Source organism: Ursus maritimus, unplaced genomic scaffold (genome assembly GCF_017311325.1).
Source record: "Ursus maritimus isolate PB19 unplaced genomic scaffold, ASM1731132v1 scaffold_33, whole genome shotgun sequence".
NCBI classification, from domain to species: domain Eukaryota; kingdom Metazoa; phylum Chordata; class Mammalia; order Carnivora; family Ursidae; genus Ursus; species Ursus maritimus.
Window position 1 is genome coordinate 3,802,077 of NW_024425897.1, and position 2,733 is coordinate 3,804,809.

Consider the following 2,733-nt stretch of genomic DNA (forward strand, 5'->3'; position numbering starts at 1 on the left):
GCCTTATCAAGGCCATGAGATAACACATCTCATTTCTTATTTCAGAATGAACACATTTCCCCATGACAGAGTCCCTCATGTTGGGGAAACAATTTAGGACTTGGTGCTGTGGTGGTTGAAAAGGGAAGATGAAATACAAAAATGCATCAATTAAAACTGAGTAACAATTTTATAAAAATAGTATGTACACAGGCCTGGGTCCCACATGTGTGAACTGCTATAATGGAAGTTAAAGGGGAAACAAAAATCACAGGAAAAGGTGCAAAGACATCACAAGAAAAAAAAACCAGATGTCATAAAAACAATGATTCTGGTTCATTAAAGACATTTCCAAGGAAATTTGTCAAGGAAGGTGGACCTAAAACCTCGTCTAAGAACTTTGAAAAATTGCCACAAGCCCTGGGGGGAAGGTGTAAAGCAGTTCAAAAATAAGCAGCAAGGGGATAAAATACCAAAGAACAAATTTCAGAAGGCACGTAAATTCAACAGGAAGAGAAAATTCCAGGTGGACGGTAAAAGTGATAAGTCACAGCCAAGAAACCTAAATGGGATGACTTCAAAGAACTAAAGCAAAATAGGCAACTCAGTACCAAAACCAGCTGACATTGTTGTTTGGGCAAAGCAGATTTGGGAGATCTTAAGAAGAAAAGACCGTGACAAAGAAAAGAGTGAAACTGATGAGTGATTTGCAGACGTTGATTAAAGGGAAAATTAAAACTATCACATTTGGGCACGATTCAACTCGTGTGATCCAGTTTTGCATTCAGTATGGTGACGAAGAATGGCGAAAACAGGCTTTCGAAGAACTGTGAGATGATTTGGTGTCCAATTAAGCAAAGCTAATTACTCCAGCAATATTGTTAAATAATTCATCATGTATGGGAGTAAACCACAGATTGCAGAGATAATGAGAAGTTTTAAAGGCCACCTGAGGAAGATGCTCCAGCTAGCAGAAGATTCGGCCATTGAGGAGTACGAGCACAATGACAAAGCCATCTTGGAGCACAGGAACATGCTGACGAAGGAGCTGTAGGGGAACACATTTCAGCTTTATGAGTCAGTAGATCACCAAACCCTGGACAAAGTACTAACACTTTGGTACAGCCAGAAAAACTAGAGCTTATCATGGATGAAACGAAGCAGATTCTAACTCCAGTGGCCCAAAAGGAAGCTGTGATTAAGCACTCATTGGTGCTCAAAGTATTCTTGGACTTTTTTTTTTTTTAACCTATGCACCCACAAAGCTGAGTTCAGAAATGATTGAAACATCCGCGAAGGAGCGACTTACCTGGCACACACAGACGATGGCGCTAGAGTGGCCATGCACTGCCCGTGGCATGGCACACCTAAGGACAGGAAAGTGTGAAAACAATGAAGACTTACATTGAAAAGGTGACTAATGGCTGGTACTCCCATTTGGTCTTACTGGTGGCATTTGATTGTATGGATGATACTAAGCTTGTGAGGCAGATAATCATATCAGAAATTATTAGTTCCTCACCTAACATAGTAAATGGCAAATATGGAAGTTGTATTTACTAAGTTCCAGAGATCCTGCGCATACGGTGCAAGAGCTCATTGAGGTTCTACAGAAAGGAGATGGCAATGCACACAGTGCCAGTGGCGACAGCCTGTCATGAATGCCACTGCCAACTTGGCAGCAGCAGAGTTCCATCCAGGTGGCAAGGATGGAGAGTTTCACATCCCAGAACATCCTGTAGGACATCTAGTCCTGAAGTGGTTAATAGTACAAGATGAGAAGATGAAGGAAGTGAAATAGAAGGCTGTTTTGCAAAAACACTTGTAGAGCATATTGGTATGAAGAACCTGAAATCCTGGGCTGGTGTAAATGGAGGTGCCATTATTCTTTGTAGCCTTCTGCAGCGTTCTGATCAAGAGGTTGCACACGAAGTCAAGGCTGGACTGAAAGGCCTCATTTCCACACTGGAGAAAAACAAAAACACCAGCTAAGGAATAGAAATGCTACTTGAAAAACTGGCCGCATACTGGACACAGTTAAGAACAAGATAGAATCATTTTTCCTGTTCTCTTTTCCCAGTGTGGAAAAGAAGGGCTCAGATCCACCTTCCTGGGAATCTGGATGTTCTGTATATATGTATCTTCTTTGTATAAGAGTCTATTTATAAAACAGTTCCTAAAAATATAATATGTGCACATATTCATATTTTTCAAAAGACTAAGAAAAAATAAAAAGTGTTAACAATGGATACATTTATTGGAAGATTTATTTTCTCCTTTATACATTTTATATGTGGAAAATTGTCTACCAGGAATATGTATAATTTTATAATCTTTAAAAAGAAAAAAGACATACAAATAAGAAAGAAAATCCACAATAGGAAAACATTTTTGGGTGTCTAGAGTAACAGGTTGCAAATTACTGGCCAAGAGGCTGGTTGTGTCCCATCATGTTTATGGCAGATGTTCATTATCATACATAAAGTCTTCAAGACATAATTTCTCCATTATACCATTGTCTTTTTGTAGCACCAACAATTAGCAACAATCTAAGGTATTTTATTGCCTTCCCCTCAAATAAATGATGGTCAGCCTCTTTCTCAAACCATTAAAACCAAACATTTCAGCATGCATATGAATTAGTTGTATATAACGTCTGTAAAAAAAATTAAACAAAACAATGAAAAGAAAACCAAAAAACCCCAGAAGCTATTGTGAATACCTGGGTAAGGGAGAACAATAGGAAGTCGAGGA

General features: G+C 38.9%; 1 pseudogene; it reads left to right on the plus strand.

The window, feature by feature from the left end:
• The first annotated feature begins 222 nt into the window (after positions 1-222).
• On the plus strand, positions 223-2,031 carry LOC103680481 (annotated as a pseudogene).
• Positions 2,032-2,733: the final 702 nt, after the last annotated feature.